The sequence below is a fragment of the Talpa occidentalis genome, unplaced genomic scaffold, assembly GCF_014898055.3.
Source record: "Talpa occidentalis isolate TD23 unplaced genomic scaffold, MPIMG_talOcc4v2.1 talOcc4.7, whole genome shotgun sequence".
Lineage (NCBI taxonomy): Eukaryota > Metazoa > Chordata > Mammalia > Eulipotyphla > Talpidae > Talpa > Talpa occidentalis.
Genome location: NW_023605083.1, coordinates 126,648,891 through 126,665,109, shown reverse-complemented (window position 1 = coordinate 126,665,109; position 16,219 = coordinate 126,648,891). Strand labels below are relative to the sequence as shown.

The following is a 16,219-nucleotide window of genomic DNA, read 5'->3' as shown; positions in this document are numbered from 1 at the left end:
TTTGGTCTCCATAGGGTGTTTCCAACCTTTAAGGACAAACAGAACAAACTTAATCCTTCCTGCAAACGCTAGACCTTCAGGTATTTGCAGATAACTTGCAAGCTGAGTTACGTAGATCCTCCATTTTTCTTAGGTTGTGAGTCTGAGTCTCACCATCTTTCTTGTCTTTGGGCTGCTAGAACCAAAGAGAGGCTGCAGCTAGAATAACAGGCCCTGAAACCTTGAACCAAATCCCAGGAGGAAAAAAATAAAAACTTGCATGAAAGTTTCTCACCTCTTCTGTTCTAAATGATATACACCCATTAACGCAGTCTCTTCTAGGAGCCCTGTGGGCAGCAATAATACATTGTTAACTGTCACACAGGATACCTTACTCTCTACATCTATAACTGGTGATCTCGCTTGCATTGCATTTCTATAGTTTTGAAGGCAGTGTGAAAGTTTAGATTACTGAATAATATCACAATATTGGGCCCAGCTGTGGGATCAACCTTATCTACCTTTGGAAATATTTTTTTTGTTTCTAATTGGTCATCCAGGATCTGTGCTGATTCCCCATTTTTTGCCCATTTGGGGGACTTACCCGGTGTGTGTTTTCCCAGGATTAGAAGATAAAAGCGTATTTGTCCGGTGCCCACCTCGACTCAGATAAAGGCTAGAACTTCACTTACATCATCTTGACTGGCCCATAGCTGCCATGCTAGGTTGGTGGGTTAATTTCTATTTTCAGGTTGGAGAGAATTGAGGTTCCGAAGTGAATGTGCCCATGGCCAGGGAGCTAGCAGGTGGGAGCGAGGATGAGGATGAGATCAGGATGCTGCCCTGCAGTCCTGTGGGGTCGACGAGTCTCTGTGCCTCACTCATGCTGGTCAGCAACAAAGTCAGGTGTGCACAGACAGAACCACCTCAAAGATCATGCTGACTCCAGAAAATTTAGAAGAGAAAAATCTCTGAGGGAATAGAAATGTTATTTCAATGTTAAGAAAATGTTTTAAAAGTTGGAAATAGGGCATAACATGCCCTCCCAGCGTTAAACAGGGGCTTCGCTTTAACGAGACCGCTGAGGATTAGGGTGTTAAGACCCATTTTTGTTTATTTAATTTTAGCTTTTTAAAAATAAAACTGAACACTCTCATCACAAGGAAAAACTTCTGTCTTTGTGTCTGTGTGTGGCGAGGGAGGTTAACTACACTTGAGGTGGCAGTCGTTTTGCCATCTATGTAGGTCAGGAGATCATAATGCACACCTTAAATTTGCACCGTGCTGATGCCAGTGACAGCTCTATAAAACAAAGAAAATAAAGCATGATGGTCTTAAGCAATCAAAAAAAAAAAGCTTTGAGTTATAATGAACATAATATACAATTCACTCATTTAAAGTGTGCCATTCAGTGGTATTTTCAGAATCGTGCAACATCACCCCAAGAAGAAACCAGCCTGCAGCCCCCCCCTCCTCCTCCAACACCCCACACCTCTCGGATGCCTGGCTGCATGGGCTCAGACTCCAGCTTGAGCTGACCTTACAGCCCAGCAGCTTCCTCCTCATCTCACCATCTTGTTTGCATTTGAGAGGCATATTCTTAATCTTTGAAAATGATACCGTGACAGCAGCCTCCCCCTCCAAATACAGCTAGTCACTGCTAGCGTGTTGACACAGCCCCCCCATGGACATGTAAGATGTGAGCCGTTCTGATCTGGAGACTGACCCCTTCCTCCTGTGGGGTGACACCCCTTTCTTTGCCCACCACCTGCCTCCCCAGGATCCTCTCACAGCAGCTTTATGGCCTGTGCAGTCATAGATCAAATGGGCCGCAGGGATTTGTACGGCCATGGTGGGCCCAGCATCTTTCCAGTTTCTTTTCATCACTGCCATAAAAAGCTTTGCCCAAATCCAGTTTTCTTTGAGTGAATTGCTAGCAGGTTTATTTATTTTTTAGTTTATTTATTTTTCTGCCCATGTCCTCAAGCATCCTTGCATGTCTGCTCATTTTTTAAAAAAGATTTATTTATTTGTATATAAGAACCGGGGTACAGGCCAGATGCGTGGGAGGGTGACAGAATTCACCAGAGACAGAGCAGGGAACAGAACAGGCAGACTGATGAAATACACTGCTGAGGGGAGCAGTGGGTGCGACAGGAGAGGTCTGTAGCGCCATGTGGAACCCTCGCCGGCCAGCTGGGATCGAACTGGCACCGCAGAGGCTGCAGACAGCTTCACAGCATGGGCGCTCAACCACCTGCGCCACCAGGGGAGGCCCTGTCTGCTCATTTTTGCACATGCCCCATGGCGGGGTACCCAGGACATGGGCTGGGTCAAATCCCTGACGATCTAACAAAAAGGATGTGGTTTTAAATAATTCTTTTTTTATTCAGAAAACCCTTCAGGGATTTGTTGTCTGTTACAATGAACATCTTTCATGTTCTATTTTTACTACTTTGATACAGTCATAGTTGAACAAAAAAGAAAATAAAAGTCAAATGAAATCTATCCAGGCACCATCCCAGACACAGCCCCTTTGCCACTTGGTCTGCATCTTTGCGACTCTTTCCCCAACGAAAGCATCATGTACACCTAGGAAGTCAGTGGAGTTCAGCATCGTGGTTGTCGTCAGATACAAGTTTTGGAAGCACTGTGCTTAAGTGCATAAGGACTAAGATGTATTTTGGTCTTAAATCTGGGTAACAATTCATATTTACTTAATTTACTTCCCCTTATATATTCTGGCACGTGACTTGGAAATGAAATATATTCATTTTGTATGGTTGATTTTCGTTTCAAATGTGCCTGGCTTCTCTGCCACCTCCTCTTCCTAGTGTCTTTATTTGTGCAAAAACTTCTAGATTCTTTGTCTTTAAGTCTTTCCCCAGTTGCTCAACACTGGCACCCATGGGCATTGGAATCCCTTGGACACCTTTGAATTTCCTTTTTGGAAACTTCTGGCCTCATTGCTTTGTAATTATGTTGTGTTCCACATCCCTGATGCTTTATTAGTTCCCAACATACTTGATAAAAGAGAGGTAATTAGTGTGTTATGGCCTCTTTTGAATTGTTCTCCACGATAAGCAGAGGAAAATGCTACATGGGTAAAAATTTACATAATAATGTGAACAGATTTTTGTCGCCTAAGCCTAGAGTAATCTCGAGAAAAATGAAAGCATTTTATTTATGGAAACTTTCTGCATGTGTTTATCTCCAAGAATTAAAAATTACCACTGCCTTGTGGTAGCCCTCTAATTTCAGAAGTAACGTTACCCTGTATGTCCAAGGAAAGGTTAACTGCTGCCTTTCCCACCCATACCCCCACCTCGATTGCAATCAGAGCCAAACCAGAGGCATTGAATATGAAACACTTCTTCCCTAACTCCCCCACAGGAGCTCTGTAATTACATGACTGAAACAAACAAAAAATAGAAAGCACTAGATTCTGAAATGTGTTTACTAAAATATTGGGAGCAGCTTCAGCATTTCCTCGTGTGAACCATGACCCCCCCGTACCTTTCCTTAGTTGATAGGAACCCCATTCTGTCCGTCAGTGGGTGATTGATCCTCCTCTGATCCCACTACCTGTCTCCATCATTTGCATGAGGTGGCCCAGGCCTATTTCCATCACTTTTCATAGCTGATAGGGCGTGCTGTGTCGTGGGATCACCCTTTCTCAGTGGGCGACGTCCCTAGAGCTTTGGTCCTCTTACAGCCTTGCTGCCAGTGTCACGTCTGTGATGATTGTCCTTGAGCCTGAGGCAGGGAGAAGAGCCCCTCCCCAGGCACACACAGGCACCCTGGGAAGATTTGACTTTATTGACCGTACAACCTTGAAGTTGTCTTTTTGTGACTTTTCAAAACTAGACTCGCAGCCCTTGGAGGGGCCTGAGCCTCTGGATTTCTGTCATCAGCGGGGCCTACAGCTAAGTCTGAGAAGTAGCTATGGCTCAATAAATTTGGACCCAAATTTAACTAAACCGAGCACTCTCATCCATTGCCTCTGCTTGTTAACTGGCTACTTTCCTGCCAGCCTTGCCAGTGCTTTTGTTTTGACCACTGTCAGAACCACAGCTTGTGTGTGCAATGGCCCTGCAGGGTCTGGCCTCACAGACTTCTCTCCATCAGTTCTGCTCTCATTTCTTGTGATGAAAACAGCCTTCTTAAAGTCTTGTTTCAGAGATCCGGGCTCTGCTGGCCCCTCTTCTGGGCATCTCTGCACTTTTGCTGATTCTCCTCTTTGTGCCACTCAAGGACACCATATTTGTTTAAACTGCATTTGGGATCTTCATCCTCTCTGAACAGAAGGCCCCAATGGGTGGAGCTTTATAAAGTGCTGAAGTGCTGAAGTGCTCATGTGCCTGACAGGCTTCCTGGTCTTCTACCTGGAGATTTATGGAAGGTGTGGTTGTATGGACACATATATAATGTTATTGTGAGAGTGGATCCAGTTATAAATTATGGAAGTGACGTGTACCAGAAAGATAGACATGGCTCTTGACCGTGCCTTGACCTTCCATTTATAGGCAAATAGCTTGTTGACTGAAAAAATATGTGCTAAGGGTGTTGACTCTTCATGAGACTTCTAGGATGTCAAAACCTTGAGAGTGAAACTGTCACATAGGACTAAACAAGGGAAGCCTGGGGCAAGATGAGTCTCATGACCTTATTTCTCACCCACCCAAACCCCAGAAGCCCCCAGGGAGCAGTTTGAAAAACCACTACAGGCAGGTTCTTCTGGAAATCTCCTCTGTTCCATTACATCCAGACTCTCAGGGATGCCTACTGTAATGTGTATCCGCGACACTTTATGTTTATCTGGATGTGAGTCTAACTTAGGTTACTTCCCTGGGCCCTGAGTATCACAACTGTTGGTTTTCCTGGTGATTTCACACTGTGCAAACCTATATTATCTCACCACGAAAGATGAGAAAGTGCATCACATAATCAAAGCATTCTGCAAGCAGTCACCGTTAGGACGGCGGCTGTAGATACAGCTTATGTATTAAACACACTGCATGAAAAGACCAAGGGCTTGAACTTGAGCCTTGTGATTTCACTTTTCTGTTGTGCCCCTTAAGTGTTCCGACTTTATGAAATGTGTTTGTAACCATAAGCCACTGGGTCCGTTCCATGCCTCAGATGTTTTTGAGTTTCACAGTTTCCATTTCATAGCAGCAATTTTTAAACAGCAAAATTTTAGGTATTGCTTGCAGTCACCCATAATCTCCGTGGGGCCTTGTTTTTTTTCCCATGGGAGAGTGAACAGACCCCTCACTGACTGGTTTTTAAATTGCTCATGGATGCATTGGACAGAGAGGCATCCTCAGTCTTCATTGGGGATACGGGTAAAGTTCACGGACATGGACATATCACCAGGGAGGGCAATAGGAACTGAGCACTGTGTGCTCTTGTTCATGTCACTTCCTGGAAAGCTGAAGTTGATTTACCTGCAAAGCTCTACCTGTGCACTTTGAAATTTTATCTTTTCTTACCTATTTGGGTTTCATTTGAGAAGCAGAGTGGCATTTTACACACACACACACACACACACACACACACACACCCGCTACCCACCCCTCTGTCTGCTTGAAATTTTCATTTATTGAATCATTTACTTTCTAGAAATTGCCTTGCTTGTGCATGTCCTTTTGCTGGGTTTGTCATAACAGAGCGCCACCAACTGGGTGGCTTAAAACATGACAGTCTCTCGGGTTTGGGTGCTGGAGACCTGAGACCAGGTGTAGGTAGGTTTGGTTCCTCTGCTCCTCTAGCCCCTGGTGGCTTGTCTCTAACTTGCTGAGCCCCTGGGGCATTCCTCGGCCTCACCCTCGACAAGACATTCTCCTCCCTCTGTCCACATTTCCCCTTGAATGGTGACACCATTTTACTGGATCATGACCTCATCTTAACAGCAGCATTAATGACCTTATTTCCAAATAATTTCATGTTCTGAGGTACCAGGAGTTAGCACTTGAATTTTGGGGGGAAATATATCAGCCAATAACAGTCTGGCCAGGGCCTGGAGTGACCAGGTGATGTTCGTCCTTGCTTGGCAATTGTGGGCAGAGGAGGGGGGCAGACACAAGACGTCACATTGAATGTGCTTCGGAGACTAGAAAGGCAGCAGTTGTAGGATCACAAACTATCAGATGAAAGAATCGTAGGACTGTTCTTGACATGCGAGACCTCAAAGTAACCTACTTGAAGTCTCTGCTCTGGGTTTCCTGACTGTCAAAATCGACAATAATTTCTCAATGACTTGTGACTGACTAATGGAGGCAAAAAATCAACCAAGTTTATAAAATTCCATCTACCTTATGTACCTTTTAATATTTTATTGTTTACAGCTCCTAATATTTACAAAAGTGGCAAGCATAGTAAAGACCACACCCATCCTGTAGCTTCAACAATTGTTGACTTTTACATCTTTCTGTCCCTGGTCTCTCCATTTATTTTTCTTGCTGGAGTTTGTTCAAGTGATTTGCACGATGCCATTTCACCGGTATACTATTTTTATAAAAAGATAACTATAACGTGATAATGTGTGACTATTAACACTAACAAAGAGAAAAGTGAAATTGTTCGATGATGGTATTATAAAAATATAAAATAGTTTTTGCTTTATAATTAAAGGAGAAAACAGTGGAGGAGGTAGGAGAAAACAGTGGGTGGAATTGGGAGAGAGAGGATGTGAGAGGTGCTACTCCTTTCTCTGTCTTCATCCTAAACTCTAGACCCTAAGAAACAATGTCTTTGCTTGCAGAGTATGAGTTTATAGTAGGTGCTCAATAAATGCTAAAAAATATCAAATAAGTAAAAGAATGGCATTCCTGAAAAGCCTTGCACAGGAAGGTACATAGACACAATCAGAAACACACACACATATTTAGCTAAAGAAACAGCAAAAAGAGAGTTTGCTTCTTGCTGTCTCCAGAATATTTCCTCTGACACTTAAATTCCAGCATAGCCATAGCCTTTTCAACACGCTGGTGAGGAATCATTTTGTCCAAGCTGAGCACTCCTGCCCCAGGCTAGATGAAATTAAGTAAAAGCCCCACAGTTTCGTCAACAGGGGGGGGGGGGTGGTGGTTCATTCTTCATTTGCATTAAGTGAGATTTGACACATGATTCCTAATCCGCTTTGACCACCTCCCATCCTTCCAGAATTCTGGAGCTGCAGTTTCTCCTGTCTGCCATTCTCAGGAAGATTTGGTGAGCCATTAAATGAATAAATAGCATGCACTTTGCTGAAAGCACCTGAGTACAACCTCAGGTGACTGTACCATGGGCAGATGCTCTTAGACTGAGTCACCTGGGGCAAAGGAAGCATTGGATCAGGAGGTTTTATCCTGGAAGGGGGAGAGCAAGAAGGAATGTAAAATGGTTCCAAAACCCAGTGCAACCTCCTTATAAACCTTGATAATCTCTCAAACCACAGATTAAGTCATATAGATTGGAAACAAAGGCAGAAAAATACTATAGAGTGTGAAACCTAATCTAAACTGTTGACTTTGAGCAATCAGTGTGTCAATGGGTTCATCCATTGTGACAAATGCACCACTCTGGTGCCGATGGTGACAATCAGGGAGGTGTGCAAGCATGGAGATGGGGTACATGGGAAGTCTCCATCCCTTCTACTACTCTCTTCTGCTGTGAGCCCAAAATTCTATATAAGTCTTTAAAAAAAATACTGCAGGGAGAAACCTGGCATTCCAGGCATGAGAAGTCCTGTGTAGAGTGTGTGCTATCTTTTTAGGGTCCAAGAGGAAATCCTTGGAGCAGACTGGACTGTGGGTGTTCAGACACGGCACTTGTATTGCCAAATTACAAAGGCAAGTCATCCTGACATGGAAAAGAAAGCTGAATTCTTTAGATGATTTTGCGAATCAAACACTGCTGGACCTGAGCTTAAAAATCATACCTTCGGGTTTCCCTTCGAATACCTTTGAGGGATTTGTCATACATTAAGAATTTTTTTTTTGTTGCAATAAACAGCCCTTCATACTGCAATTACTTACAGTATTAAGATTTCATAACTCTGTTAGCCATTGGTATCAGAAATGTCTTTTATTCTATTTTAGTTCTGAGTTGAATATGGGAATAAATGGAAATAAGTAAAAGGAGGGAGACGGCTTAGCAATGACCTCTTGGCATATGTATCACCACCTTTACCTGTCTTCCTCCAGGGGTGTGGCTCATAATCATCAAATCTCATCCTTTCTCCTTGACTCTGGAGAAAACTTTTCTGATCCCACCATTAAATTTGTTCTCCCCTCACCTCCCATGCCAGCCTTTCCTTTCCCCCGTCAACCACAAAATGTGGGTGTCCCCAGGAACCCCCTGATTCTTGGAGTTCTCATTCTCACCATCTTGCCTTCAACAGTCAATCATGTAGTTGCCTCAAGCCTTGGTCTCGGGTCCCCAACTGTCCTTGGATGTCTAATCCCAACCTCCCACCCCTCCAGTTGACCCCCCAGGATGTGATACTCAGCTTGTTGCAAGCTAAAGCCTCTGTTGAATCAGCATCAGAAAGAACTGTTTCTCCACCTTCAGCCTGTGTAATTCCTATGAGCAGTTTACCCAAATCCAAGTTAATTTTTTCTTGTTCTTGGATGGTTGCATTCATTTCCTTCCACCTGCCAATTTTCCCTTCATCATTCATGATTCTTGCAGTTGCAAGTATAGAAAACTCAATTAAAACTGGCATAAACAATCAAAACATGTATGATATGGCCTTGCAGATTTAGGCATGTGAAACTTTATGGTGCATATGAAGGGTTAGATGTTAAAAGATTGTGGATGGGGCCTCCCTGGGGGCGCAAGGGGTTAAGACGCAACCTATGAGGCTGTCCGCAGCCACTGCAGCACGAGTTCGATCCCCAGCTAGGGAGCAACCCACATGGTGCAGCAGACCTCTCCTGTCGCGCCCGCTGCTCCCCTCAGCAGTGTATTTCATCAGTCTGCCTGTTCTGCTCCCCATTCTGTCTCTGGTGAATCCTTTCAACCCTGCATCTCTGGCCTGCACCCCAGCTCTTGTGCATAAATAAGTTCATAGTGATATGAACTTTATTTATGCATAAATAAATATGTATTTTTTTCCAAAAAAATAAAAAAGAGTGTGGATGGTTCATGTACTGAAAATCCTGAATGTGGTGCCATGCTTGCTCTGAGGGCTGGCGTTTCTCCCTCCCTCTTAGGCATCTCTGTCCTTCAGCCTTCTTGTTGGTTGCAAGATGGTGACCCCATATGCCCAGCTGCTCTGGCCAGGAGCCTAGGGACCAGCTTGTGCTCCCCTTTACACCTCATTTTCCATCCCTCTTGTAAATTTATCTCAGATCCAACCAGGGAGGATTGCAAAAAAGAAGGCATCAATAAGACTTGGTGACATTTGAGAGAAGGAAGTTGAGGAAGAGGTTAAAGACGGCTCTCCTGGGGAAAGGGGTGGGGTGGTGCCAGTCAGAAGTGGGGACACCGGGTATTTGAGGGTTACCAGGAGCCTGAGTCCCCATCAGGCACCTCACACGCGATGGAGCACCTTGATCTGGTTTGTTTTCACACAACTTTAACATGTATCCCCCGAGAAGACTGTTTTCATGGTTACAAATCTGAAACCAATAATTTCCTTTTAACATGCAAATATAATATAAGCTCAATTTTTCATTACTTTCCCTACAAAGCTGAAAGCAATTCACTTGCCTGAGAGATTTTCTTTTCATTGTGTTCTGATGTGACGTTACCTTCATTAATCCCTTCCAGCTAAGCAAAATTTAATTAAAACCTTCTCACATGATGGCAACCACTTATGTATTTAAAAAAAGGAGCCTGAGGAAGCTCAGCTACCATTCTCCTGTTCTGAAACAAAGTCGATTAAATTTAGTAGGTTTGTTCTTGTATGCAGGCTTTGTTGTATGATGCCCATTTATTAATTTTGGATAACAGGGAATTTGTGGGCCTCTGTTCCCTTTTACATGATTCTGCCCTGGATTTGAAATGGTATGAACTTGAGAGTAAAAGGAAATTAGTTTTTTTTTTTTTAAGATTTATTTATTTATGCATACAAGAGCTGGGGTACAGGCCAGAGATGTGGTGGGTGAGAGGATCCACCAGAGATAGAGCAGGGAACAGAACAGGCAGACTGACTGAAGTACACTGCTGAGGGGAGCAGCGGGCAAAACAGGAGAGGTCTGCTGCGCCGTGTGGGTTGCTCCCTGGCCAGCCAGGGATGGAACTCGTGCTGCAGAGGCCGCGGATTGCTTCATAGTATGGTGCTTAACCCCTTGTGCCACCAGGGAGGCCCCGGAAATTAGTTTCTAAAGAGAAACGGAAAATGATATATGCTACTGTTTCCCCCTCAGTGAATATGGCCAACCCCATAGCACTTGTGAAAAGGGGGAATCCTGATTTACACATCAGTATGTGCCTGTGTTGCGTGGACTTGAGGGGGGCTGGTGAGCAGGTCCACAGTCTGGGGGGCCTCATGTCCTTAGTGTTCTTGACATTTGCTGTTCACAAGCGAGATGTGGGTGTGGAAGAGGACATGTCAATGGCCACTTGAGTCCTTGCCTCCGAAGTCTGAATTTCCCCCTGTTGCCCCTCTGTTTTGGTACTGACTTTATTTAGCATTTTATGCAAAGCAAGCAAATACGCTTGGTTTCACAACGAACCAAGATATAAACACAAATAATAACAGGAAATTCACATAAGCGAGACAAGGCTGTGCCTCTTATTTATAGTTTCATAAATACATTGCTCCAAGCTGATGAGTCACTTAGAGCAATTTATGGTGGTAAAATATATCCAACATAAAATTTACCATTTTAATCATTTAAGTGTACAGTTGAGTGGCATGAAATGCAGTCACAACGCTGGGCCCCCATCTCTACCATCTATCTGAGGAACTCTGTGGCCCAGACAGAAACTCCACCTTAATTTTTTTTTTTTCAGATTTATGTATGCATACAAGAACCGGGGTACAGGCCAGAGGTGCAGGAGGTGTGAGAGGATTCACCAGAGTCAGAGTGTGGAACAGAACAGGCAGACTGACTGAAATACACTGCTGAGGGGAGCAGCGAGTGAGACAGGAGAGGTCTGCCGTGCCATGTGGGTAGCTCCCTGGCCGGCTGGGGATGGAACTTGTGCTGCAGAGGCTGCAGATTGCTTCATAGTGCGGTGATTAACCCCTTGCGCTACCAGGGAGGCCCAGAAACCCTACCTTTAAATGCAGACTCCTCACTGCACTCTCTTCCCCAGTGCCTGGTGACCACCTTGCTCCTGTCAGTCAGTCTGACTATCCTATACCTCCTAGAAGTGGAATCATACAGTGTTTGTCCTTTCGAGTCTGGCTTGTGTTCATTTAGTATAATGTCTTCAGGGGTTACCTATGTGCCAGATTTTCCTTCCTTTCAAAGACTTCCTTCCCATTGCACGTGTTCACATTCATCTGCCCTGTTTGCTTCATCCATTCATCTGTCCATGGGCACCTCGGTTGTTCCCACATTTGACTGTTGTGACTGAGGACCACCGGAGGTACACAATCCGTTCTTTGGGGTCTACTGCTAGGCATGGACTTGCTGGGTCACATGGTGGTTCTGTTTAACAGTCGCAGTGATGACCGCTCCACTCTGCGTTCTCAACATCATGGGCGAGGGTTCTGATCAGCCTCCAGCCTCACCATCCCTTCTGCTTTCCTTTTGTTCTTTAGTTATGGGCATCCTCGTGGGTATAAAGTGATATGATAAAGTGGGTGATGAAGTGAACTTTAGTTGAAATTGCTCTCAGGCGGGGACTGCTTGGTTTGCATGTGGTCAGCGCTGGTGGCACTTTCCAGCAGAGGCATTTGCATTCTGCCCCAGCCGTGATGAGCAGGAAGCTCTTAGCTGCGGCTGATTCCTTCACATGTAGCTGCAGCTCACCACACTCTTGGATGCCAAGCGTCTAAACAGACGCATGCAGACACCATGCCTGGGCTCTCCATTTGCCCAGGGTCCTTCTGAGAAACACTTTCCAGCATCAAGAGTCATCCCTCTGGTGCTGGTGATTTTCGCCATAGAAACAAAGTGCTCTCGGGTCTTCTGTGTGTGTCCAATGAGCCCAGACTCATTCTAGCTCAGTCATCTTTTAGCACATCCATGAGAAAAGCAGTGTCCAAAGGGCGTGCCCTTGCTGGGGTTCGTCCTAAGATGAAGAGTGTGTTTGAGGGCCACTGTGGACACTGCAGGGCACATCCAGCATCCCTCTTCTTGCAAAATTTCATGAATTCCTGAGTCAAGCACAAGTGACTATTACTTGTTCTCTCTCTGAAACGTGCTTTTGACAGATGGCGAAAACCCTCCTTATTTTCTGTTGAGTTTTCACCCTTAAGCAAGATCAGGGCCACGTGACTCTTCAGATGGAGCGTTCTCGACCTCAAAGCCGGGTCATGCTGTGACTCATTATCTGGGGCCTCCTGGTGGCACAGGTGGTAGAGTGCAGCACTGCAAAGCTGTCTGCAGCGTGGTTCAATCCCTGTCAGTGGGGAGGTACCCACATGGCACATGGCGCGGCAGACCTTTCCTGACTCGCCTGCTGCTCTCCTCAGCAGTGTATTTCAGTCAGTCTGCCTGTTCTGCTCCCCACTCTGTCTCTGGCGAATCCTCTCACCCTCCTGCACATATGGCCTATACCCTGGTTCTTGCATGCATGAATGGATAAATCTTAAAAAAAAAAAAAAAAAGATTCGTTATCTGCTGAAGCCTGTGATTGTGCTGTGGGGCTCCCGTGCAGCTTGTGGGGGGCAGCTCGTGCATTTGGCGTGTCATCCTCCACCAGTGCAGCACAAAGCATATCCTGCAGAGGATTAGAGGAAAGTAGTTTGGGGCTTAGAAGATAATTGAATGAAGATTTACTTTGTGACTTTAAGCTGTGGGTAACTTCATGTTTTTAAACCTCCCATTTGGTTATACAAGCAGAGGTGCCTCAAAGTCACAGAATCGAGGCTCCCTCTGAGCCTCACAGGCCAGCCTGTGGTTTAAGCCAAGGCTTTTTAAGGACCCATGTCCAGCTCCAGGAATATCAGGGAGCGGTGGCCTCCTCCTTTTATTGCCAAAGTCAGGCAGCTGTGGCTCTTAGCATACGGTGTGACTGGTGCTACTGTACCTACCTTCCCCCTGCCTGCCTTGTTCCACACAACATGGTCAAGGAAAACTTTTAGAATCCAAAATAAAAGGAATAAAAAAAAAGTCAGCTTGTGTTAGCCCCAGGAAAGTCAGTCTGTGCGCTGTGTCCTGGTCAGCTAGACGCATTCTCTTGTTTACCGAACCAGTTTTTCCCTCATTCTTCAATGACACTAGCAAGATGTCTCAAATGTTTGCATTATATTATCTTACAAAATATGCACTGCCCAATTTAGTTTGGAATTTGAAACCAGAGGTCACGGCCAGTGATTCTGGAATCTCTGGCCTTTGCTTAATGTTCTTTCCCAGGCAGATGCTGCTGTAGCCCCACCCGGCCAGTGCTAAGCGCCTCTCCCTGCACCCCTCACTGGGGTAGGTGTTGGGCTAACCTGGCTCTCTCCTTAGTCAGAGGGCTCCCTCTGTTCCCTCTTCCTGTGAAGACCCTTGTGTTGACTCCCGAGTCTCTGAGCCTCCAGTGACTGTATAGAGTGGATCTCTGAAGCACATGACCCTTCTCTCCAGCTGTGGGGTGAGTCCCCTCACTTCCAGATGTGAGACTTCTTTGTGAGCCAGGAGGGAGCGGGGGCTGCTCAGGCAGGTTGGGAGGAAGCAGTTTGGGGTCGGTGGGGCTTTTGGCTGTCCTTGAAAATTATGCTGTACGTGGAAGACTCTTTCTTCTTAGTATCATATTGCATACGAGACTGCTCTAGGCATATGGGAGAAATACAGCTGACAATATGCAATTGCATTGACGAGCAGATGGGGATTGTAGGAGACAAATACCTGAAGCTGCCTCTCCTTCCAAAGGGGTTTGATAAAGGCAGAATTTCTTAACAGTGTTCACCTGAATGTAGAGATGATTGAAAGAGAGAGAGAGAGACAAAAGACTCAAATGTTTGAATGATTGAGTTGGGATTCAGAATACTGATTTCCCCTTCAAAATAATGTATCTGTAGTAAACGGGGGAGGAACTAATGCTCCTATGGCCCGTTTCCTTTAGTCATTTATCTTTCTGGACCTGGTGAATGAAAGATGACTTTGTGCCTGGGGAGAGCCAGCAGAGGAGATTAATTTCTGCCATCACAGAGCTGCTCTGACACCCATCTTTAGAGCGTCTTGCAGTGGAGATGCCTTCAGCGGAAAGAGTATAAAGACGGTTGCTCTGAGGGCTTGGGGAGCTAAGTGCCACCTAGGGAGCCCCCTCACTCACCTCTGCCACCTCGATTGTGCACAGAGCCCGTTGTGGCCTGCAGCCAAGGAGAACCCTCCCCAGAGCATCCCTGCTCCTTAGGGATGTTCTTTAAGAGATACTCAATTATCACCTTTCTTCAGATGGTCCCGATCTGTTTGACTGCTCGCTCAGGGACAAGCCTGTATTCTCTCATTTTGAAAACAGTACATTTACAGTGACATCCGTATTAGGATCACCTTAAAGGCATCATCTCTTAGCTTGTTTCTCTGAGACGGGACACTGTAGGGTAAGGTAAAAAAGTGTCAGGCTTTTCTGCCCTCCCGCCATTAGGATTGATGATGGATCTGCGGTCCCGAATGCATGCCTGACGGCGAGCACCTGGAGTGGGGTGTGGGCATATGTAGGTGGGATGCACCTGGGCTAAGACTGGGCTTATAAGGGTGGCGTCACGGGGACGCCAGCAGAGCGGAACAGCAGAACCAAAAGGAGAGAGAGAACGCTGGAGAGCCCAGGAAGTGTAAAGATTTGCTGGGGGCTAGGAGGCTTGCCAGCCTCCTGCCCGCCCCCCGCCCCAGCACCCCTGCCTGCTGTGTGCCTGGTAAATCCCAATAAAAGCCTGAAAAATCCACCGAGGGCTCCAGGACTCCTCCTTACCCCGTCTGCTCAGGTCAAAGAGATCCTGCTCCGTCCCTGTCCTGCCCCTCCACACACCACACCTCCCTCGGGATTCACATGTATGCATGGCTAAGAGGATTGTTTTCTTTGAAATATATGTGGCATATATAATATATAATTTGGTTGTGGGTCCACTGTTGCAAAATCATGGCATCAGCTGTAGTGTCTTTTCTTTTCTGCTCCCATTAGTGGAGGAAGGAAGGAAAAGGCTGGGAAGTGAAAAGAATCTTGGCCCCTTGACATAGTAGGAAGGTAGCCTCAGGCAAGACCTTCAGTGTTGGTCCAGCCCTCTGTCCTTGCCTGCCCTGTCGCCTGTCCACAAATGCTGTGTGCTTACAACATGCTAGATGCCCAGGAGCCGTGCAGGGAAATGCGGCATCAAAACTTATTAAATTGCGTCATGACCCTAGAGCTAGATAGCGCACGGAGAAGAGCCCAGCACTGTATCCAGCGCACAGTAGGATGCTCAGTCAATGCCACTGAGGTCAGTTGGCACATCCTGTCAGTTCTGCCATTTTCTCTGGCATCTCTTACTCCCATCTCTTAGCCTAAATAATGATGGGCAGCTATTTCCATACTTGGTCTGTGGATGAGGCTTCTAAGTTGCTGTTACGGCCCAAATCAATTCCATTCAGGTCCCCCGATCACCACCATTCGCCTTTCCAGAGCACTGCTTTCCTCTGTGCTACTCTTGTTCCAGACCTTTCAGTGGTTACCCAAAGAATTAAAAAATATTCAGAAGTTCTTTCTGGACACTGAAGGCCCTCTAACAATTCCCAGTTCATGTCTCCCCTTGGAACCTCTGCTCGTGGCACCCCTGCTCCTCTCACACCTGCTGCAAAGACCATCCTGGCTTCATTTGCCTTCATCTTCTGCCATATGTGCAGGAAGGAGCAGAAGAAAGAGGACATAAGCCTGACGTCGAGAGGTCCCCACTTGTCTGCTGCTGTAAAGACTCGGCTCTGCCCAGGACTTCTCAGGGCAGGTGATGTTGCCAGCCTGTGCAGTCAATAGATTATGCCCTCCTGGGCTGGCCTCAGGCCCGTGTCAGGGGCTAGCTAGGTCACTTTTGTTGTCTAACCCCTTTCCCCTGCCATTATCCTGTCTATAAAAATCTGTGAGGGGATTATTTTATTAAGTTCGATAACTCACAATTCTTTTATTGATTCAAATGCAAGATGATTTATCAAAACTGTGTTAAGCTGGGGAAATACTTGCT

At 45.8% G+C, this 16,219-nt stretch overlaps 1 protein-coding gene across 1 annotated transcript in view; it reads left to right on the top strand.

The window, feature by feature from the left end:
* PRKCA (protein kinase C alpha) overlaps nucleotides 1–16,219 on the top strand; it is a 339,371-nt gene that overhangs the window by 113,327 nt on the left and 209,825 nt on the right. The window lies entirely within an intron of this gene.